Source organism: Excalfactoria chinensis, chromosome 2 (genome assembly GCF_039878825.1).
Source record: "Excalfactoria chinensis isolate bCotChi1 chromosome 2, bCotChi1.hap2, whole genome shotgun sequence".
Taxonomy (NCBI): Eukaryota; Metazoa; Chordata; class Aves; order Galliformes; family Phasianidae; genus Excalfactoria; species Excalfactoria chinensis.
Window position 1 is genome coordinate 106,036,164 of NC_092826.1, and position 24,202 is coordinate 106,060,365.

Genomic DNA, 24,202 nt, shown 5'->3' on the forward strand with positions numbered 1-24,202 from the left:
GCAGTCCCTCCCAGCTCGGCACACACACGCACGGACAGCCGCGCAGCTCCCCCCGCACTCCCCCACTGGCACGCACACCGGCTCCCCCCTCCGTCACCCCGCGGGGCGGTTCCGCTGCCCGGGGCGGTGTGGCGGTACGGTCTCGCTCCCCCTCCCGCGCTCAGCCGCTCTCCCGGCGGGGCGGGGGGGGGGTTCGGAGCGGAGAGGAGGCGCTCGCGCGCGCGCGCCGCGGAGGCGGCAGGGGGCGGGGGAGGAGGAGCGCGAGCGCGTGCTGCTGGCAGGCCGGCGGCGCGCGCCGAGGCGGGCGCAGAGCGGCGGGGCCGGAGCCGCGGGGGAAGCGGCGGCGGCAGCTCCGGCTCGCGCTGCGCCTCCGCCAACCGCCGGCCGCGGCTCCGTCGATGGGGCTGAGCGGCGCCCGCTGAGGAGGGGACGGAGAGAGGAGAGGAGCCGGTGCCGGCCGGTGAGTTGCGATAGCTGGGCGGCGCGCGTGCGGGCGGGAGGAGGTGGAGGAGAGAGAGCGGCGGGCCGGCGGGGAAATGGAGCGGGAGGCGGGTCCGGCGGCCATCCGGCGCGGCTCGCCGTCCCGGCGGCGGGAGCCCCGTACGCGGGGCGGGCGGAGCCGCCCGCAGGTAGCGGCGCCGGGCGGGCCTAAGGGGCGGCGGACACGGCAGCGCCCGGCGCGGGGAAGGAGGGCTGCGTGCCCCGGAGCGGGCTCGGCCTCCCTTCTGCCGCCCCCGGCCGTGTCCCCGCGAGCCCCGCGCCTCATCTCCCGGCCCGGATTACCCCCCGCCCACCCCCCGCCCGCGTTTTTCTCTCCTCCCGTGGATTACCGGAGCTCCCGCCCCTCCCTGCCCGGGGTCCGCCCCCCTCCCGCGGATTATCCCCCTTCCCGGCGGATTATCCCCCCGCCCCACGGCCGGCCGTGCCCCGCGGATTATCCGCGTTTCCCTTCGGGGTGATTCCTCCCCTCCTGATCTCTGCCCGGCCCGTTCCCCGGCCGCGACCCTCCGAGGAAGTCACCCGTCCTCCCCTTCCGTCCGCCTCTACCCGGGAACGCGGGGGGCAGCGGGGTGGGCAGAGCTCCCGTAGCGCCGTCACCTCCCCGGGCTCCGTACGAGCCCTGCGGGCGAGGAGACGCGGTGCTGGGGCGAGGGGACGTGGTGCTGGGGTGGTACCGCTCGCGGCAGAGTTCAGCGGGGAGATGCGTGCACCTCTCGGCGGTGGTACAGCTGTCGGGGAGATGCCGGCTGGTGGAGCCCATCCGGAGCGGTGCTCCATGGAGACGTGCGTGGCTGGGTGGTGGAAAATCCAGTCTAACACAGAAGCTGCACACACAACAGGAGAAGACCCGGCAGCCTCCGGGTCTCTTGAATGAAGGTGCGGCGTTTGGTTGTGACACTGAAACAGGAGTGGGGAGGTACAGGGATGACATTGCTGCTGCACAAGGGTCAGAGCGCGCTTGGACAGCCGCTGTTGGATCACCGGCCATTGAGCTCCGGCTGTCTTTGACCAGAGGGAAGGTACCTTTACATCAGCTCTGATGCTCGTGTGGTTCATTGCTGTCAGTGTGCTGGCAGGCAAAAAATAACTTCGTTCCTAAGGAGCAGAGATAAGGTTTATCCCGTGTGTTTGGCACTTGCGTACGCTAGAGCATTCTCTTATTATCATTCCCGGTCTTACTGCACAGGAGGAGAGTTGCAGAGCTCCTTGCGGCACAAGGCCCGGGATTGCATCCATTAAACTTCGCCGACTTGGCTTGGGGAGGAGGAGGGACTGTGAGAAATTGTAGAGAGGCTGGGCAGCTATAAATAGATGTGGGACTTAAAGGAGGCTTTGAACAAATCTTACGTACTGCTTCCGAACAGATAGCATCTGTTCAACCTGACAGTCGCATCGTAATGCTTCTTATTTCTGCCAAGGTGGATGGCTTGTAACACTTTGCCATGCGACCGCCGGTCTGCACGTTTATCACAGCATTCTTGAACATGCTGTAAATTCTCATTTAATTTCCACTTTCCTCCCTCGAAATGTTGGGGATGGATGATGTCGCTTTCCTCGTTTCTCCAGCCCTGCACTACAGAGATGGCTTGAGATCCATGTTGTTCTCAAAGATCTGCAGTACCGAGCACGGTGACACCGTAAGGCTGCTCCCGTTGTCAGTGTTTCATTTCTTTTCTAGATGAGACACAGCACCACTCTCTTCATTATTAGTTTTGATGGAACCTTCAGCATCTTGCCTGAAGTGTTGTATATTCAGCTTCTCTGGATTCTGTGTGCATTTTGTTTCACATCCCGCGGATCGCTGCTGTTTCTGTTTGTCAAAGCCGCTTAATACAGAAATTATTGACAAATATACAGAGCCAGCTCAGAACGATGCCTGTTCTGCTGCTAAATTAGTGGGCTAACTGCGCATACCCAAAGCCTCCGAAACGATTGAAAAGCTGTTGCAACATATGTGTGATTGGACCTTTCCTGAACTACCTCTTGTTGCTTTTTTTTTTCTTAAGCAAATAATGGAAGCTGTGCACATAAATCGTGGTGTAATCACATACGGGATTTTAGGTAAAATAGAAATAATGAAGAAAGGGCTGAAAATAGTCCTAGCTAACGTGAAGGAATCTTATGGAGGTCTGATAGGGAGGATGAATCTCAAAAAAGAGGGAAAAAACCCAACTAATTTTTAGGAAGCTGCTTATTTAAAGCATACAGTTTTCATCTTTTTCTTCTTCTGAATATATGCAAACCTCAGTGAGACAAAGAAACCGAAATCTGGACAATCTGACTACTTCTGGCATTTCCACTTGATGCTTAACCACAGTACAAAAGGGAAATCCAAGTTCTCTACCAAATAATTTGGCAGGCTGTATTTCCAGCTGTTAAGGATTGAGTATTGCCCTCAAACACTCAACTTACTCTGTCAGAATCAGGTTCCAGCTTGGTATTAGGTGCTCATGTTGGGCATGGCTACTTGTAGAAACAGAGGTCATTGATCTGAGGGTAACTTCATAGTACCATAATGACGGGCAAAAGAGCCTTCATTGCGAGTCTGTTCACACAGTGACTCAGTCCCTGAATCATACCATTTTTCTAAATGTGTTTATTTGTAGAATACTGCTTTAAAAAAACCTGTCCTTTAAAACTGTGCTCGATGAGACCATCGCAGGCTCTTGTGATGCCCTTTGATGCACTGTGCGGGATGCCGATCTGTGGACAAGCGGTGCTTTCCTTGTGCCCTAGGAAAGGGGCAATTTCCTTTGCTTTAAGAGACAGAATTGCAGCTGGAATCATGGTAATGTTTATGGTAGTATTTTAGGTGTTGCAACGTCCACTCAGATGTGGAATGAATTAAGCTGTCCTAAGATTGGAAAGAATAACAAAGTCACGGAGGCTTAAATTATATGGTCTACGTTCTGTGTTTAAGGTAAAAACAGATAAAAATTGACTCATGCTGGTCTGAGAAATTGACTGAGTAGTGATTGGGTTACAAGATAAGGAAAAGTATCTGCTGCAGAAGAACTGTAGCATGGAAAGATGGGTTCTCAACACCACGTGCACCTGAAACTTGCTTTTTTACTGCCTGTTCTTTCTGTTGCTTTGACTCGGCCTTGAATGAGATGTTCATGTTTTTCTCCCGAGGAAAGGAGGGACAGTAGAGGAGGTGATGCGTGAGGAGAAGCCAAACAGCTCACTGCAGTGGTACACAGCCTGTGTCGTGTGAACTCAGTGCCGTGGCAAACTGAAGTGTGTTTGGCCTTGTACAAGTGGTGAAAAATGACTTCTTAGAAATGTCCTGCAACCAGAGCGGCACAGACTACATTGGGGTCATTTGTGTGGAAGGATGAGGTGGAATATGATCACAGGATGAAAAGCGAGCCTGTGGTAATGTAGTTTTAGTGTCCTCCGCAACAGAAAACACTCATAATGTAGGGAAAAAGCGAGCTTGGCTGAGTCTTGCAGGTGAGAGGCAGGCTGAAATACAGACGAGCAGGCCACAGGTACTGCTGGAGGAAGGCAGTGGTTTGTTTTCATAGACATGAAGCTATGAGTGTGACTTTTTTCTTGTCGTGGGACAAATAGTAGGCAGTGATGGTTCCAGAGCTTCAGTTTGATGTAGGATAGAAGGCAGATAGGAGGTAGCTTGGCCAGTCGGTGGCTTTGTCTAGCTCAGTACAGGTGTGACTAAAATCTTTCTAATCTGAGTTCAGCAAGATGCCAGAATTTCAACTTCAGTTCAACTTCAGTTGTGAGGGAGGGAGTTAAGGCCACTCCTAAGTTAAGGTATGATTTGGTTCCCTGATCATAATTGCTAACCATCTGAAGTTCATCTCAGGGTAAGCTATGGTGTTGTGATGTTAACGGGCCATCCCGTGGCTTAAAAATTTCTCTTTTACAGAATAAAGGAAGCCTGAATTATTTAGTCATGGCTGAAGTCATTCTCACAAGAATAAGTGACATGAAAAAGAGAGGTGTTTTTCCTATCAAAGCATTTGCCTTGCTATTTTGTGTTGGTTAGTTTCTTTAAAGTGATGAGTGATTTCACAACCTGTGTTAAATAAGTAAAATAAAACATTGAAAGCTGAAGATTCTCTACTCATGTTTAATTACTGAAGATTGAAAAAATGAAGATTCTTATGTTTAATTATTTCCAGGATCTTTGTGGTCTTGTCCTCCTTCATTTGTTTTTTAAAAAAGACCTTTGCATGTTGAAAATATTACAATATAGTTCATATTAACCACAGTTCTGTGTGTTTAACCCAGTTGACTAAAGAGCTCATCCTAGCATTAGTGTTCAGCTCTCTTGAAAACACAGTGGAAGGTATTGCAAGCAGGTGACTTTTTATTGGCAGCAAACGTTAGGTAAGAAATCACTCGGGTGTGCTATTTGAAACACATTGAATAGGCTACCGTTTGAGAATAGGAACCTTATGAAACCCATACTGACCTTGGGAAAAGTCAGTAATTGCCACAAGGTTTTTTTGGTGGCGGGGAGAAGGGAGCTGGTTCTTAGCATCTCTCTCTAGGATGCTGCTGTGATGGCTTTTGCATATCCGAACTTTGAAGGATCAAATTAGTATTGCAGTTAAATTCACTTTTCCAGTAGGTGGAGACACAGCCGTTGGTTCCAAATTAACTTTAGTCTTTTTCTGTTTATTCCAAACGTTTTTATCAAAATACTTTTCAAATAATGGAAATTAGGAAGTAAGAGAAAAACTTCAGGGTCGTTTCATTTGAGCCGCTTTGCTGAGGTAGTGTTGGCATCCAAGTGTCATTTCTGTAGTAAGAGTAGCTGCTCAAATAGTTTGTTTTTCACTTTCTAATTAAAGCTTTATCTCCACCCACCGGTCAAATGTGCATTAATGAAAAGTTAAAGGGATATCACTTTAAATACCTATACACAGGATAGAGGAAAGTAGATTGAGGGGAAATAGGCAGGCTGAGTAGACTGAGTGTGAACAGATAGCATAAAGCTTTTTCTTACAGCTAATAACATAATGAAGTAGGCTTGTGGAGAATGAAAGGAAAAATGTATAAACCATTCAGACTTTGTTATTATGTACTTCCATTTATATTTTATTTGTTGATATTTGATCCCGTGTGCAACTGTCACGTGAAAGCTTTTGCGTGTGATGTGTTTAAGGCATCTCAGCAGCTTCCCAAGTGGAGCTGTTGTTTTAACAAGTCAGTGGGCCAATTGGTAAGTCAGCCTTTACATGTCTTCCTATTAAAATTCCTCCCCACGCCTTTCCTCATCCACTGCTGGGAGTTCACAGAAGTCTTTTTGGCAAGATGGAACTGCTTATCCAGCAGAAGTTCTCAAACCGGGGAGACAAAGTGCAGCCCCGTGAATGAACCGATTGAAAAGTTTTACACCTTTCCAAGCAATTCTGGCTGAACAGCATCCTGCACTGTTGTGCTGGTTAGAAATTACTTGAAGGGTGCTAAGTTTCCTGCAGTCATACTGCTTCACTTTCTTCTTTGGTGTCGGTGGAAGAGCAGGAGGAGGCGTAATTAACAATTGAAAGTTCAGTTTATGCTTCCGTTAGTAAAGAACATGCTGGCAGGGAGAAACTGTTAAGTGAAACGTATTGTTTATATGACTGGAAGGCAGTCGTCTGAATGCAAATCATGCGGATAGTCGCTTTCTCTTTGTGAATCTGCTGAGACAGTTTTGCTATTTATGTCAGTTTGGTAAATGAGAGCAAACTGGGCCGAGCAGTGGTCGACTTGGGCAGCTCTGAGCAGTGAAGCTCTGTATAGATTTACTCAGCGCAGCAGAGAAGTGACTTCCAAAAAGCACTTGATGTAACTGGCGTTTGTCAGATGTGATCCTCTCTCTGAGGATACAGCTCTATTTCGTGTGCACTGCTCTATGCAGTATTTAAAGCAGTCTTCAGTGGAAGCTTCATGCTGATGTCAGACGCTGGTGATATTTGGGCTGGCTCTGTGCTTCTTTCATTTCTGCCTGCAGGGATGGTGTCTGGTTCATGCTGCCCCTGTCTGGGCAGTTTTGAGGACGGGCCATAAACACACTGAGAGAAACATTAGGTAAGACATAGGAGGGCACTGAGTTGACCATTGTGTTCTTTTAGTTTTTGCATGTAATTATGTAGGAAAAAGATCCACCCAGCCCTCAAGGTCCTTGGGATGAAGGCAGCATTCCTAGCTAGCTACTGGAATGGGGGAGTTACTAAATGTGAGACATCTGTGAGAAGGTGAGTGGGAAGATGGTGTTGGGTCGGTTCTGTTCCAGCTCGGAGCAGGAGGTGGGAAGGCCGGCCCGGAGCCCCCGCCGTGTCTCGGTGGAAATGTGGCCCAAGCTCTCCCTCTGCTGGCCGCGCCGTGGCAGCGGAGCCGGCTGGCTGCCCGTGCGCTCCATGCAGGCGCAGCCAGTACTGCTCAACGCACTGAAGAAACGCTCTGTAACCAAAACTTGGTACTTTCCAGAATCTCGGTCTTATTATTTGGATTTCACAAGGATTCTTCCATCCGAGTATTGCTTGGGGAGGTCACTGGGAGCATGCTGGTTTACTGTCTAAGGGAATTTATTGGCTGTGAATTGAAGGATATGCGTTAAACTGGGAAGTCGTGGCAAACTGCTCTGGAAGCAACACAGCCTACGTTAACAGTGGCAGAACATGCTACTACAGTCCAGGAAAGCTGTAAGCAGCAACAGTGAAACTGCTGAATGGAGTTCAGAAAGAAGTACTGCGTTGGTACTAATGAATGGGGAGTGGAAAAGAGAAGGGCTGACTTCAGCAGCTGGACTCTTATGCTAATAAAGTAGAAAATCTCAGATGTATTGACCTAAGTCAAGTGATAATTAGAAAAGAGGTAAACGCTTCCTACCTGATTCAGAGCCTCCAGTGTTGTTTCACATCGTTTCTTTCTGGCTGTCCAAAACTTGAGAAGATTCCAGAAAATCTGGAGTTTTTGTAGATAAGGCATAAGACTGGAACCTTCTTTAAGTGTGCATCTGATTGTTTTCTGTAAAGACACCCAAACTGTTTTGTGACATTTGATGTATCACAGGGGGAATGTCAGAATAGTGCTGTTAGGTCTTGCTGTATGTGGATATGCTGTTGGATTAAACTCTTTGTATCCATTTGTAGTTGACTTGGGCTCTGTGACCGACCCCATTACACATATCTGATTACTGCCACCGAAGGCGGCTGTTACTCAGCATGTATACTCTTGTGTACACACTCAAAATTCTTTTCTCAGTCTTCATGGCATTATGAAACTTCCACACGTTTCAAAATGAGAAAAAGAAAATACTCCTTTGGGCCTCCCCACCCCAGGCGAAAGTGATTTTACTTTACAAATGTAATTACTGTACTTCCAGAAGGTAATCTCTCTGGACAGCCATAGACTAGTTTGAATTAGATTACTCTGCTTTTCTTCAGGGCAAGTTATCACATGGAGTTTTATTTTTCTGTAATTAATTCAAAATTCAGATCACTTTTAATACTTGCCACTCTTCCTTCTTTCTTGACTAGGATTACTAAAGATACTTGCATTTTAAAGGTTACATTAACTTTGAGTTTAGTAGTAGAGTTTCTTAATTTGCAAATATCGGAAACGTGTACTTAATAGTAAATGTTTCACTAAATCTAATATTAAATCAGCTTTGATTTTCAAGAAAGTCTGGCTAAAGAGATGTTTTTCTCAAATCTGGTTCTGCTAAACTGAAGTAGTTTGGTAAGAAGCTGTGTGAACAAATTAAGTCATTTCTTTTTACCTCTATTACAAAGTCTAGGGACATAAAGCTAGTTAGCATGAAATAAATAGAGGTAAAGGGGTTAGTCTTTGGAAAGAACAGTCAAGAAGATGTTTTTTCCCATTTCTGTTTGTGAGCTTCAGCAGGAAGGATAGTTCTTTGCATTTAACTGCTTAACAGGGAACTCCGCAAAGATGAATAGACGTGAACCTTGTTGTTGGAGAATAATGTGCTGTACTGAAATAGGCAGAAGGAAATCTTTGTCGTTCTCAGGTGTGAAGACATTGTGCTGAGTACAGTCAGAATGTAGGTAGAGGCAGTCCATCTTAATTCTGTAGTTGGCACCTACTGTCACAGTGCAGGAATATTATAATGTTCATGTAGGTTATTTTTTGTTAAATGTAACATTAATGGATGTTTGTTACAAACATCACATTACATTTGTTACATACAAGTGTTTCGACTTGTATTGTTGAGTTCTGCAGCCTCGCTACCTAATGCTTGGTTCCATTATCAAATTGAAAGTATTTGCTCACTCTTGAAAGTATTTACTCGCTATTAAGGTAAGTTTTCAAATAATAAAGAGTTTTCATTGGATCAAACCAAAGGTCCATCTAACTCCGTATCCTGCTTCCAACATAGAATGCAACTTCTGAAACCATCCGAATCTTTTGGGAGCTCTTAACATTATTTCTGAATAGTTTTTCCAAAAAGACAAAGGAGAAGCCACAGCACATTTATTTGAGATGTCTGTATCTCTTGATAAGGGAGAGCTGGGGCCAGAACGTCTAGTGTCCAGACAGCCTTAAATTCAGCTTCCAGATAAAGAAGCGTGTAACTGTTCCCAAATATCTGAGCACCATTAGCATCAAACTTGAGAAATTTCTTTATGCTAATCTGCAACAGTGACAGAATACAGAATTGAGTGCGTTTTTCACAACTAAAATAACATCTTATGTAATTGCCCTGGGCCTACACATGACCAGCTATCAAAGAGATGTGATTTGTTTTGGAGGGGACTGGAAACTAAGAAAGGGGAAAGACTGCTAAAGGCACGCAACTGAAAATTTCCAGACAGAAAGTCCACCTAGTGGACAGCAAAGGCAACACATCTGCTGCTCTGCAACACTGCGTGCAAGTAAGCAGCTGTAGGGGTGGGCTGCCTGGGAGGGAAGAATTCCTAATTACTGATGTTGCCCTCAAGAAAGACCCTGCAGGACCTTTCTTCTTTGTTTTTTGCTCCATGTTGTTACCTGTCTGTCTGAACAGGAGGGGATGGTTAAGATTAATAGGCTGGAGCAGTCAGTCTGTTAAATGCTCTTTAAAAATACATATTTGTTACTGTTTGTGTTTGTACACATATGCACACATGTATACATATATAGTGTTTTTTATATAGCATTTTATATGCATATTAAGAATATGTACAAATATATATATGTATAAAACAAGAGAGCACTTGTTTATAAAGAAAAAGCCCAGCATTCATAACCTGTCCAGGAAAGAAACCTCAGGGGAGGTTCAGGTTGGATATTAGGAAAAAAATCATTCTCTGCCAGAGTGGTGCTGCGCTGGTACAGGCTGCCCAGGGAAATGGTGGAGTCACTGTCCCCAGAGGTGTTCAAGAAGCATAAAGATGTGGCACTGAGGGACATGGTCATTGGGCATGGTGGGGATGGATTGGTGGATGATCTTAGAGGTCTTTTCCAACCTTAATGATTCTATGAAAGTATCAAAATGAACTAAGCATACAAGTTATTTTCCCTAAGTAATCTCCCAGAGTCTAGCTTATCTTTAACTTGAGGATGTTTTAAACTGGATTGGGTTTGAGGGCTCTTCATGTTATTTATATGGTATACTTTGACTATTCATGATGCTTCCATTCAAAACTAGTCTCAGCTTCTTCCTGGACTAGTATTCATACATAAATTGCTACTGTGCACTGGAGATCTGTTTGACTAAACATGAGAAACTCTTATCCTGGATTACTCTTTAGTTTCTTTAAATAATTGATATGGATTTTCTTTGCAGCACTTGCTAACTGAGATGTGATATCTGTATCTTTGTAGCCTACTATAAGACTGAGCCTGTACTGGTTTTCATTTTGGTAATAGAGCTGGAGGTAAGTTTGCAGCAGATTAATGATTACCCATATATGTAACTTAAGAAACATGTCAGGCTGACCAAGATGTCTCACAGATTTTGTTGTCATTGACAATTGCTGTTTAAGGACGTGTCCAGTTGAAACAGCAGAAAGACGCTTAGCCTGCAAGTGTAGGAGCACAGTTGCCTCTTCGCATGTTTACCTGCTCTTCAGAAACTTGTCTGTTGCTATATGACTTCTTTCTTGTCAACACATTTGCCACACAGTTGTCCTGTGTGTAAGGTGGCCCTAGCCTTGGCTAATATCTTTGTGTAGTTTTAAAGACTCTCCTGTGCCACTGGTGTGTTTTAATAAACACAAAATGATGCAGTGTGCTGGGGTTAATCCATCGTTTTAGGAGTTTGAGTTTTGGGTTGGTGGAGAGTCCTGCATGAACCTACTGTGCTCAGAAACCATTGTGCTTATAGTGGGTGGTCATCTGAAGCTGAAGGAAAGACCACTAGGTTAGCAAGAGAAATACTGCCTTAAGTTTGTCAGTACTGTGGTCCACAGGGGCTGCAGAGATACCCAAGGCCCATTTGGAAGCTCACCTCTGCGACCTGCTATAGGGAACCTGCATTAGCACAGTGGCTGGGCTCAGTGATCTCTTGAGGTCCCTTCCAGCACCTAGAATTCAGTGATTCTGTGCAACTATAGCAGCTGTCTTATCTTTTACTCACTTCAGTCATTCTGCAGGCAGCTAGCAGTTTGATACGTTCAGTATTGTTTGGAAAACACTTCCATTTTTACAGTAACACATAATGACTTTTAAGATGCCAGGAAATACATTTTTTCTAAGTTCTTGGTTTAGTCATCTGATGCAAGTGAAAAGGATGGAGATAGGAATTCTAGACCATCCTGTGGTAAAGGTGAACAGGAAACGTACTTCGATCAGTGAAATCAGCTTGATAAGAGGTCTTAGAACCCTATCAGAGGCTGCTGTACAGAGTAGAGACATAGTGTTACAAATAGTTTCTGCTACCTGTGGGAATGTGATGACAATGACCCAGAGAGACAAAAAGGGCCTTTTTTTTCTCTTCACCTTTCAGTATTTCATTCTTTTCGTGCTTATTAGCAAAAGTCGGAGTTCTTGTGTTTAATCCCTTCATTGGTCAGTTGAACATGTAAGAAAGAAGCAGCACCCCAATAAATATGTTAGAAAGTATTTTTTTTCATGGTGAGTTTCTTACTGCCTCTGAACAAGAAATGTAGTCACTGGCAAAGCTGTAGTTTGGGATAAGTGGAATATATTCTATAATAAGTTCTCAGCCTTGACATAAGTTGTCGAGTGTATAAAAGTACCAGTGGTTCCATTACCAAGAACAAGAATAGACTTCTTGAAGTGTGCTTTCTCCTTGGGATGAGACATTTTGATTGTGTTGGATAAAACAAATAGTCCTTTTTTTAGTTCATGAATAATAAAGCAACTGAAATTGCACCGGAAGGGCAAGTGTTGCCCTGACTGTCGATTGTCACTCAGAGAAGTGACAATGTTGTATCTAACTTCCATTCTCAAGATCGCTACATTTGATCTGAAAGTCAGGGCCTTCTAGAGGTGTCTTTTCTCTTAGTGAAGTAACATATGCTTGGGAAGGAAGCTGAAGTGCAGTATGCATATACTTCTTGTATAGAAGTGGGGTGAGAAGAGAATGGGAAGTAGTAAAATTTCTTGCCAGCATTAGATTGAATACCATCTCTTCAAGCGAGGCTCAGAAATGCTATCATGCATTTGAAGATGTTGGATGCATCATAAATTTCAGCAAATGTTCTCTAGAATTACTGGGTTATCTGTGATCAAGACTGAAGTCCTAGTAAAGCTTTTATTGCATTGTTTTTAGAGTTAATTGGCAACTTGTGCCTGAGTTAACTGAATGAAAAAAGGCAAAAGAAGTGAAGAGTCATCAGGACTCTAAAAATGCGGGCCATTTGTTAAAGTAGAATTCAAACATGTTCAGCAGATCTCCAGATGTCTATAGCACACATTGTTTTTAGTCAAAATACTCATCCTTCTAATTGCAGCTAAGAAGCCATTTTGCTTTTAGCCTCCACAGTGTTTCCTGAGTATTTAGGTGTACTTTGGAAATAGGAAAAGTGTTTTCTTAGGTGAACAGAAATAAGCAATGAATGGAAGGATGGTTGAAAACATTTTATTAGGCATATATTAGTATGAATAACCTTTGAGAGCCAAGTGTGTTGATCAAGACTTACTTACTCTGTGTGCCATTTCACAGTTTGAAGTTAGATGTATGCAAACACTTCATCAGCTTCTCTTGAGGGGATCTGAATGTAAACCTCAGAACGAACTTTCCATTCAGTAATTCGCTTCCTTCTCTTTTGCTCTTTTTCTCTGACCTAATTCTCTAAAACAACTGTAGTGAATATCTAAACTTTGGAGTCACTGGAACTACGTACCTGCTTGCAGCTGAACGTATACTTCTTCTTTTTCAGTAATATTTAGCAAGAACTCATGCCTCCTATGTGAATCTCACTTCCCAGTAATATTGTCTAAAGACATACATGGAGACAGGTGGAGCAGATGGCAGTCCCATTTGAGTGCTCCCCTTTACAGCATAGCAAAAGCACTCTTATTCAGTGCTAGACAGTACAAAAAGGACAGCTGTGTTTCCTTTGCCATCACTTGGAACACGCCATGTGATACATTTACTTTTTTCCTTCTCAGCCACTCCTTCTGCTGTACCTAGTTTTAATAACTTCATCATAATGTGTTACTTTCCAGTCTTTTTTTTTTTTTTTTGCCTTTTATTTAATAGAATTTGAAATTATTCGCTGCTAAATAGGTGTCCAGGGCTTTGGGTCCTCAAACATTATTTTACTCTTTGTGTTAGAAAGGTGACCAGCTTCTTCTGTTTGTACTAGGGTTTAACTTCTGGGTAAATATTGTAAACACTGATGGTGGGTGGTGGAGTATGAGTGCATGCGTTTGCGTTATAATAGCTTGTATAACTTGGAAATGCACAAAACAGATGGCTGCGGAAAAACACCAGAGATAATCTTACACTAAGTCCAACTTGAATTGCTGCATCCCAGTGATGATCGAACTCAAGAAAATGTTTTCCATCCCTCCCAAATGTCTTATCCAGCAAAAACCTCCAAAGGATTAAGATCAGCCAGCTTTTTTATTAGAAGCTTCTTTCTAGTAGGTATCAAAAATAACACATCTCTTGTTTTGGGTGCTTTTATTGTAGCATGTGTCTTTCTTTGGAATCTGTTTCCCTTCCTTGGAGAATATAGAACACTGTGTGGTACATTAGCTTTGTTGTTAGCATGCTGGACTCAACTGTGGATAATTCGAGCATGTTGTTTGTCCTGAGGTAATCAGTGGATTTGCTAATGCTTAATTTTATTTGAACTCAGTGCTTGTAGGATCAGAGAAGACTCACCTCTTCAGAAGGCTGACACCTTACAAAGAGGTGTAAAATCCATTGGCATCAAACTCAATTTAGCGCTGATAGTAAAAAATCTGAATTGCTGATTGTGAATCATAGTTCACGTAACTAGTCTTGTCTTTGGACATCCGTGTGTCTGCTTTCCACACTACATTCCCTTCCTTTAGTGCACTATATGCCGATAATATAGGCAAGAGGAGCTATATGGTTTACAGATTCTGTCCCAGGCACACGGGACCAAGAAATTGCAGTGCACCTTGTTTTATGCTGCCTGGATTTGATACATTTATTAAGTGTGCATGCACACATGCACACACACACAGGTGTGTGTACACAAATGTACACTCACTCAGAATAAATTTGAGCATGTAAAATTTTAAGTAATTGCATTTTGAATTCCAAGTAATTACAATCCGTTTAAAATATTCACAAGACTATTTAAATTCTCAACCTTTTTGGCCTTAATTTAATCCTATGTCGAGCTGAGATGATGCATACTTGATAGTATCTTTTTCCTTCATGGCCCTTGATGCCCATTGCACTGGACAGGAAGATTGTGATTTGAAAAATGAAATTTTAAATATAGAGACTGAGCTCTTATTTTTGAACCAGTGCTGCAGGAGCTATTTTCAGACCAGTCTCTCTGGTATTCAAAAGAAAGCGTTGATTCCTTCTGTGTAAAAGCTGGCCTATGTGGGTCTGAAAACTTATGCTGAGGAGTGATGTGGTGTTTAAATCCTGACACTGTGTTTAGAAAAACAGACGTTCTGCCAGCACTCCTGCAGCTGAGAAAAGCCTCTTTCATATTTCAGCTGCTTCAGTCACTGAACACAAATTCCTTCTTACGGAATTGAATGCCATTGCTATTTGCTACCATGGCAAGTTTCTATAGAGAAATCCCTGGTGCCATCAGTGAGCTTGATTCGTGGAATCAGTGAGCTTGATTCGTGGAAATGATATTGTATTAATGGGAAAAAAAAAAATAAAATCCAAGCAGTGTACTGTACTATTTTTACTGCTAAATACTCTTTTAAACTGCATGTTATTAAAGGAGTTTCAGCATGACACCCTGCTCCTTCTAATGGCTCCCTGTGTGCAGACAAACACTGTGATGTGAACCAGTAATCCACGGAGCTTTTGGGTGACTGAGCTTGTGCTTTCATTGCAATGCCATTGGATTTGTCCAAGGATGATTTTCTGTCTGTCTTTCTACATATAGTTTATTTATATCCATTTTCTCAAGCTCTGTTTCCCTTCCCAGCTGTGCCGAAAAGCAAACTGAGGTCTGGCTTTGCACACTCATGTAGGTTATGTATCGTATGCCTGCAGCTGAGCTGATGGAATCTGGTAGTTAAGAGAAGTGCAAACTCAGGCTGCTTAAAAATTGCAGCTGCTTTTTGAGGAGGGGACTGCTTGCCTGTGTCAGACTCTAATGTTAGTCTTGTTCTTCCTCCCCATGAGCAGTGCAGTGTGTGAAGGTATGCTGTGGGCCGTGCTAACAAACATGGTGTCCTAAAAGTTGAAGCAGAATCCAGATTTCATAGAATCATGGTATCTGGAGTTGGAAGGGGCTCATAAGGAGCATTGAGTCCAACTCCTGGCTCTGCACAGGATGACCAAATGTCTGGGAGTGTTGTCTGAATGCTTCTTGAACTCTGGTAAGCTCAATACTGAGGAGACTGCCTTGGAGAGCCTGCTCCAGTGCCTTACTACCTTTCTATTTGAGTTTTATTTCTATTTCCTTTACCAGTGTAGAGGAAAATCAATTAAAAATTGCAGATTTTGGTGGAGGGGTTAAAGGGCAGTGGAACCAAAGAAAACCAACTAAACCAATCAAACGGATTGATTTGCTTTTTATGAAAAGGGATTTGTACTTTCTGAAAATGCATAATCTCGTCGACTAGGTTTTGTTTCAGACCTTTCAAAATGATGGGGAAAAATAAGGCCATTTAACTTCAATGCTGAGTTTGTACTAGCCAATGACTACTTCATCTGTTTGATTCTTGTTTCCTTTATGTTCTGTATAACTTGTTGGCCAATATAGTATTTGTTTCTGTTTCTGGTAGCTGTGATTGTTATGAATGACCTTGACATTCGAACACCCAGAAAACATTGAGTATTTTAGTGTTATGGAAGAAGCCATGATTGCCCTTTTAAGTTCACTCAGGAACTTGAGGGTAACTTTATGTTAAATTATTCCACAATCTTAAAGCTAGTTCTGTCCAAAGAACCAGTTTATCCACAGGAGGGTACATTGCTCTCTTTTTATATATCTCTCAGGCCCAATACACTTCTGGTAAAGAGGAATTTAATGGGGAGTATAATAAGCAGAAACTACCGTGGATGGGACTGACTGCTCTGAGAACTCATTTAGTGTGATGAGACAGTCCTCTTAACTGCCATGCTGAAGACAGTTGGCAAAGCAATTACTCTTCTAGGTCAAGACCCCTGGCTTCATAAAACCTTCTTGTGGAAAAGCCAAAACGTGAAGTTATTTATCTGTTGCGGTGGGATTCAAAGATTGGAGATGGAGAAGAGTTGTAGTCCCTAACTGGCTGTTTTTGATTTTGCAAGGGGGGATTTTAGTAGGCTATTTTGGGAGTCCTCTCCACTTCTTTTCTATTGATGGAGTTACATTCCAAGTCATTCTGGATACTGATACTGAAGTCACTTACTGGGCCTGGAAACTTGTGCAAATCTGAGAGATCCCATGGCCAAAAAACCAGTGGGGCTCATCACTCTATGAGGTACTGCTTGAACTAACATTATATTTCAGGGCATGACATTTGTTCTCCTCTTGCTTGCTGCGGCCCTTCCATGACTCTGAAGTGCCAGGTATGTTCTCAGGGTTCTGCCAACTAATATGTTTAAAGGGAGAGCTGCATGGACAGGTGTCTCAAATTCACTGTGTGATTAAAAAACTTATAAATATTTAGTCACAAATTATTTACTGTAAGCCTTTGCTTAAAAGCTCTGTGGTTTGGGTTGCATTTTTGTTGTTGCTTTTTTGCTTTGGTTAGAATGATCTGATACATTATTGAAAATTCAGAAGTGAATGTGCAAAACTTGATGTAACCAAACTTGGTGTTCTGAGGAAATAGAGTAGAAAATTTCAAACTTGTCAGTATGCATCACAGGTACAAGCACAGAGCACTGTTTTGAAAGTACCCTTTGCAGTTTCCATCTCTGCATCCACCTTATAACATGCGGAAAATTGTCTTTCAGTGTTCACAGCAGTAAGTTGCAAAATGACTTGAAAGTGAAGGTGGCGAACATTTGAAACCACCATTTCCTTAAAAATGTGTAGTTCTTAATGCAGGTTGTCTGAAAACCACTAGAAATAACATTTTCCCTCATTGGTGTGCCTAGATATTCTTAAATTGAGCTTTAGTTTCCCCATTTTAATCAAACATTTGTGAACCAGAATAAATCATGATGGTATACTTTGGGAAAGGAGTCTGGGAGTTGAAATGCATAACTAAAGGCAGTGTGACTTCATCTGGTGACTTAATTTCGGTTCCCTTCACAATCTGAGTGTCAAGGTGATCTCTTTATTACTTTTGCAAGGTTCTTGAGCATCTGCTTCCTTGGGCTAAAGTAATGTAACTGCTGAGAATAAGGAATAGTTGTGCAAAGAGTGACTGTGGTTAGTTGAAAGAAAAGGTTTACAGTGGAATCTTGCTGGGAAAATGTTTTTCAAATGGTAGATGCACTTAGGACAGTAATGCGGTTCAGTCATTTAAGAAGCCATTATGTTTTGCCATCTCTCTTGAAGTATGAAAAATTTCATGTGGCGTTCTTCACCATTTTAAAAACATCAGCAATGTCATTCTACAAAAATGTTAGGAAAAGCCATTTTCTATCCAGTACATCCCTGCTAGCAGGGATGGGATGTGCTTGAATAAAGGAACTGTTTTAGTGGACGTGTTAGAGGTTGTCTATTAATAAACTGCAGATGAAACTTCTGGAAAGTATACTGTGTGATGCTGTGAAAGTGAGGTCCTCGTCCAGAGACAACTACTTTTAATACAATAATTCTTACAGTTTTGTCTATGTCTTAAACTGTACGTTCACTGGTTGCTTTGCAGGGGAAAACTTGGAGAGAAATTAAGTAGGCTTTGAATTAATGGAAAATTGCTCCGTACGCCATCTTGCATGGCAGGTCTTTTCTTCTAGAACAAGTGGGGTAGGAATCATATAATAACCATATGTATTTTCTACTTTCAATTAGAATTGCTTTCATTTCTAGATACAAAATGGTATGTTCTAAATCTTTTCTAGTGCACCTTATATTTTGCTTGTTCCTGTTTTTGTTCTTTTATGTATTTGTTGAGCAATTTTCAAATGCTTGTGCAACATCTATAACAGAACATCAAATAGAAGGATTTTAATGTCTGTATAGATGCCAGATTGATTTAAATATTCCAACAGTTTAGGTTAGAAGTAATAAAATTAATTAAACAAATACTTCATAATAACAGAATGTGCAGCAGGTCATGTAATACATGGATATGATGTATTGAAAAGGTATGGGTGTGGATTTTGGAGTGCCTGCATCATAGTGGGACGAGCTGGTTTTGAAAGTGCTGTGTTTGAATGTTTTGTCACTAAATAATGCCTTCTGCTATGAAATAAATCTGAGAATGAGTTAATACAGTTTTACATCACTGAACATCAGAATCTTTCATCACAGAATTTTTGGTTGTTAGATGTCTCCTACTGCAGCTTCAAGCAGGTGGTAGTGTCAACAGCAGCAGTATCTGAATGAAGGATGGTTTCAGTTGAAGTTCCTTGTCTAAGAGTTTGCACAGAAGCTAAAGAGGATAAAAACCAACGTGGAAAGAAAAGCAACTTGAAGCCTGGAGTGATAGCAGTGGGACAATATATACATGTAGTGTTTTGCACCTAAAGGAAAGGACAGTTAAGCTACAAATTAAGGTTTAGAGGAGACAGAAGTCCAAAATGATATTTGACACTCCTTTGTGTCAGACCAGCAGGTTGAGCTTACCATATAGTGTGACTGTAAGTCAGAACAGACCATACGATGTGCCTGTATCAGTAGAAAGGGAAATAGCGCTGGTGTTGTGCAAGGAGCTCATGGGACTCATGTCCAGTTTACTTTAAGCAGTTCTGACTGTTCGTACTGGAAGGAGGTACAGACTGGAAAAGACTTGGAGGAGTTATTCAAGGTTTGCTTCTTGCCTTATAATACAGGAGAGGCTCAAATGCATTATTTATGTTAGAGGAATAAAAGCTGAAGCATTGTCTTCTAGCTATAAACTAGGTTTGGCTTAAGAAAAACTGCTCAAGCTCAGTTACGTGTTGATGAAGATTCAGGAAATGTCCAATGGCTTTTTTTTAATTGAGTGGTAGAAGTCATTAGGTGATTTCATGTGAAGGATTCAAACTTCAGTGAAAACAACAGGATCTCCAGTAATGGGATTCATCATGGGTCTCTGGAGATGCAAGGGCTGGAAGAATCTCACTGTTCTTCAAGTGAACACAGTGTTGTTACTTTGCAGTATATAGAGTTTTATATACTAAAAGATTCCATGTCTTATTGGCAGATTTAGCCGAAGCATGTTACCTAATAGCTCTTGAGTATTGTTCTGTGCCAAGATGTTTACATTGTCAGAGTAACTTAACAGTCCTTGTGAATTCTGGCTTTCACCTTTGGAAGTATGCCTGTGTAGTGGGCCTAGATAAATGCTTCAATAAACATGTTCATAGTAAGATGCAAACTGCCTGTTGAGCTGTTTCTGGAGTGTCCACTCTTAGAAGTGCAGCAGAACTTGCATCTCAGAGCTTCACAGCTCACATTTACCCACTAAGGCACTATTGAAACCAAGTGACAAGATGAAAGTAAGTAACTCACACAAAGTAGAATTCTCCTTTCCATTTGGGAGACCATTCACTCTTTTCCCAAATTTAATGTTTGTTTGAAGAATGAATCTGGTTTAGGAAGAGTTCTTCACTGATTTCCAATTTGCCAGGCCATCGGTGTGGTAGATGGCACTGCACACGTTCAACAGCTTTTCCTTTGAGAAAAGTGGTGCAGTGATCTGAGTAACATATATTTTGTAATTTATTCCTGGGTAGACGTAAGTAAAAAGTAGTTTTTACTTGTGATGTTTGTATTTTGTTGGTTAGTTTTGTGACAAAAATACAGAGATTAAAAAACTTGGATTCCAGAAGGTTGCGCATAAGAGCTGAAAAGTTGAGATAGAAAGGAAAGGCCACACTTCAAAGGATGTACTTTGTTGTGTATGTTATGCTGGCATTTTGAACTTTAGAAATAGTGGCATTAATTGCCTGTGTACGTGACTGCAAGGAAAACACGTTTCTTCATCTAGATGTTTCTTTCAAAATAGTGGGAAAGGCAACTGGTGTGATATTATAAGTTCAGCATGTTCTGTCTGTTAGAAGTGGAGGGAAGCGTATGTGTCCCAAAAGGTGCTGAATTTCTACTGGAACATTGTGTATTAAGTAGGACCTTAGGTTGCTTATCCTCCTTTTTGCCTTCATTTAAAAATAAGTAACAAAATTATCCTTTAGAACCTGAAGTATCAATTGATCTAAGTACTAAGGGGATGTATTCTTTGTTCGCCAAAACTGATATTTAGTCTGGGATGTATGCTAGTGTTCATTTAAAGTTCAGTTGTCTTTGTGTGGCATCATTACATACCTTTCTAAAATCTGTGGTTGAAAAGTAAGAACACTTATGAAAACAAATTAATTTAATTCATCCTTTTGTTGAAGTTTTTACTGGACTTGCTTTAGTTTGTGCTGTAGTTTGTGTTGCATGACTGAAGCTTTTACATCAAATTCAGTATTTTATTTCAAATGCAATTACTGCCTTGCAATTTGAGGCGCAGTGCTAAGGTTTGGGTTTCTTTCCTATTGAAACACATATATTTTTTTTCCTTCAGTGGAGGCTTATGCATATACTGTCCTACTTGTCTAGACTACAAGTAGTGGCTTTCGGAAGTATGGAATATCCCTTTCCTTCCACTGTCCTCTGTGGCCTCCAAAAGATTTGGGTTTCTGAGTTACTTAAGTGCTTGATAGCAATTTCTTCAGTCTCTGCAATATTTGGACTTCCTATCAGTGCAGCTCAGCAGGTTCAAATAAATGTATATGTGCAGAAGGTTTGCTTAAAGTTCTCAAAAAATATTTCATCAAAACGGCAACATATTACAGTGAGAGAAAAAGTCGTTTCTTTTAAGCTATGTCTTATTTTAACTGTGTAATATAAAATGTTGAGGGGGAAACAGAACTGAATTCAAAACGTGGCACCTTTCTAAGTACTGTCCTTCAGGAAGATTAACACGGTCATGAAAATTCAGCTAGAACAAAAGCTGTACAGATTTAGGGCAACGTGTAATCTTCTCCGAAATTTGGAAGTAAATTTATTTGCTGGCAGCGGTGATGTTCAGATATTCAGCAAAGACTCACTGTAGTCATTGCATTTGTAACGAACAGGATTTAGTTGTAAAACAGCATATTGGCAATTCAGTATCATTCCATAAATGGTTTGGAGGCAAAGGTCTGCTTCTTTTTTTTTTTTTTTCAGTGTTGTGAAAAACCTTACGATTCACTCGAAGCCACCAATTGCAGTGCATCTTCTTCAGTGTCACCTGAGATGCCCTAGGGAGATGCAGGCATCCATAAATGAGCCAAACTGGGACCTCTTATATCATGGAGACAGCGGAGATTTCTGTCTTTCAGTGTAGTTATCAGTATGAGTTACCAGCATTTATTTGAAGGTAGTATCTCCAGGGATGGTGATTCCATAGCTTTTCTGAGTTGCCTGTTCAGTGTTTGAGCACCCTCACAGTAAAAGAATGTATTTTCTTGTGTTCTGTTATTTTCCTGAACATACCTCTGGGGAGAAAAGATTTATTTTTTTGTCATCATTTTTTGTAACTGTTGTTTTCAAACATTCAGATATGTTTTAATTCATTGGAAAATGCTGCTTATTTTTGGAGGAGATTGGAAGCTATGTAAGCAGAAAAATGGAAAAGTGAATTCTCTTTTTAAATAAATAATTGCACCTCCTGAACCTTTCAGAGGGTATCTTCTGCCTTCCTACCTCTTTCAGTAGCAAAAAATGCCGTAATAAAGAAGCAAATTCAATAGGTCTTTCTCTAATGAGTATTATCAAGTTTTCTGGTGTTACTATCATTTAAACACCTGTATGGGCTTATCATTGAAACATCAACATCAGTGAGCTTCACATTAAGGCAACTGCCTTTGTACTTTATGATTGAGATGATTTCTTTACAGTTCTTCACAAAAGGTCCATCACAACTTGCTCAGTACTAAGTTTATCTGTTGACAGTATCATGTTGTTGGTCATGATACTTCTCTGCAAATGGAACATAGCCTTTTTATCCAGCTGGGTTTGGAGGTGTGATGCCGTGTGTGTGCCTTTTTTTGTCTTGACTGAAATAATTTTAAAGTACTGCTCTTCTGTCCAAAAGCTGCAGCTGTGAGGTCCATCTGTTCATCAAAAAACATGTGCTTCTTCATTTTGTAGCTGAGCTGAATAGCCCAAAAGAAGTGGGGCTGTAGTATTTAGGAGGCGCAAGTGTTGTTTCCCCCATGACCTGTGACTGTAAGAGCCATGACAGAAAGTGAGCAAGTAAAATGTACTTGAGCTGGGTTTGTTAAGGGTATGGGCTTCTTGAGCTTCTGTTTCTAGTTATGCTAAAATAGTTTAGTCTCTGCTTGTCAGGTGATGCTGAGGAAATGAAGTGAAAAACAAAAGCAAAAACATCTCTAGTCATTTGTTACTTCTTTTCTCCATGCAAAAATTCAGTGAGTGGGCTGTAAGTTTCCAGGGGAGCATTCAGTCTTAACGATTAGATTGTTCTTTCTTCTTTTCCTAATTCACTGCCAGATACGCTATTCGTTTCTCTGATTCTGCAGTCATGGTATGCATGTTGCAGACGGCAGCTTCCTTAATTAAACAGCCTGGCTGTGTTTCTAGAGGAAGTCCACTCGTTACTGAATGAAGAAGGGGTCCTGATTGGAAAACGTGCCCACATGATGTTACAGCAGAGTGCTGTCCAGAAGAACTTCAGTGGGTTATCAGTAGGGTTACAGCCATGTTAGTCCAGTGCTACCTGCCTGGAAAACAGCTCATGCTGGTCTTGGATGCTTCAGAGCATCACTGTACCCTACAACAGTAACAGCATAGGCATACTTTGTGTGGCATTGTGTAACCGATTTGTACTGTAGCAGAGAGACCAAATTGTAGTTGTATGTTGTGTAGCTCTTATCTTGTTTCTGAATCTGTTCTCTGCTTGGTGTGTGTGGCTGCTGGCTGTGGCAATGAGAGCACAATGCCGTGTGCTCACTGCACAGTGCTGTCCTGGAGATTATATCTTACCCTGGTTTCTGGACCTTACCCTGACAAAGCCCTCTGTTTCTAGTTAATATTTCAGGTATTCTTAATGAATAGTCTGTTAGTGAATAACTTGTGCCAGTTCAAAATGTTAGCATGTTCAGTGGTATTCCTATGGGGAGAGAAGCGGACAGTTCAGATAACCGAATAACCTGCAGTATAAATCTTCTTTCTTGTTTCTTTTTTTCCTGTGCATATTTGGGTGTCTTATGAAACTTTTCTTTTGGATGTATCCCTCTTGAAAAGAATTTCATTTCCCCACGAGAAATTGTTTCCAAACTTGTATATGTGACAAGACTTCAATCTAACTTTCTAGATTTCCACCGCTACTCTCACTAATAGTCCTTGAGGTATTTATCATACCTCCCTATCCAAACGAGTGGGTCATGGGAAAATAATTATGCATACATTTATTTAATTATATTACACAATTTCCTTTTAATTCCCCGTTCGTTTGTTAGCTTGGAGAATAATAAAATGAAATTAAGCTAAAAAATCTGTGCAGAGTATTCATTCTGCAAGGCTTTCATTTTCCCCAGTGAGTGACACATTTGTCTTCTGTCTGCAAATCTGGAAAATTTATTTAAATGTATGCTTCCTTTTTCCTCTACATAGACTTAATCTAGTCAAGAATTAGGCACCAAAAGATAAAGTAAAAATCAAATTTGATGGAAGAGTCACACTTGAGAGATTGTTGAAAACCTTTTTTTTTTCCTTAGGAAGAGTTTGTCACAGTAACTTCTACTTCTATTTGATCTGAATTTACTATTGTAAGGTGCAGCATGTAGATTAAGCCTTTGAAGCGTCTGCCTTTGGTTATCTGAAGAGCCATACGTGAATTAGGGATGAGTTAATTCTGGTTAGTGAATTCTGTATTCATAAGTTAATTTTCCTCGTTCTTAGACATGCGGATGCATGGTAACTACTACAAAGATCAGTTAACACACCTTCTCTGTGCATCTCCTTTTCCCTTTTTGATACGGGGTTGAATGACAAACTGGTTATTTTGAGCACGGACTCATCAG

General features: G+C 41.9%; 1 protein-coding gene across 2 annotated transcripts in view; it reads left to right on the forward strand.

The window, feature by feature from the left end:
* Positions 1-297: 297 nt before the first annotated feature.
* PALS2 (protein associated with LIN7 2, MAGUK p55 family member) overlaps positions 298-24,202 on the forward strand; it is a 55,124-nt gene continuing 31,219 nt past the window's right edge. For both annotated transcript variants that reach the window (XM_072327965.1, XM_072327964.1), the window contains exon 1: positions 298-460. The gene's annotated coding sequence lies outside the window, so the exon portion shown is untranslated. The remainder of the gene's footprint in view (positions 461-24,202) is intronic.